The following is a 372-nucleotide window of genomic DNA, read 5'->3' as shown; positions in this document are numbered from 1 at the left end:
TAATCGCTCATCGTGCGGTTTTAAATCTGAAAATTCAGTCTAAAAATTATAAATATATATTATGATTTGATTTCAATCAAGAGAATAAAGAAAAATGCTGGAATTAAGAATTGAGATAAGTGCGAAAAAAAGTCACGAAAAAAACAACAACAACAGCAAGAACAACTGTTCGACGAAAAAAGACCACTAACGTGCTCAATAAGCACGTATTACTAATTTACTATCAATGTTAGCATAATTTTAAACAACTCTGTTACTACCACGGTCGACTTAGCTCAATCAATAACAAAGCAAAAGTAATCATTAGATGCTGTTTTTTGCAGGTACCATATAGCAGTAGGTAGAATGCATTCATAAATGTGTTATCTATCT

The sequence above is a fragment of the Ciona intestinalis genome, chromosome 2 (assembly GCF_000224145.3).
Source record: "Ciona intestinalis chromosome 2, KH, whole genome shotgun sequence".
Taxonomy (NCBI): domain Eukaryota; kingdom Metazoa; phylum Chordata; class Ascidiacea; order Phlebobranchia; family Cionidae; genus Ciona; species Ciona intestinalis.
This window is presented reverse-complemented; position numbering follows the sequence as displayed.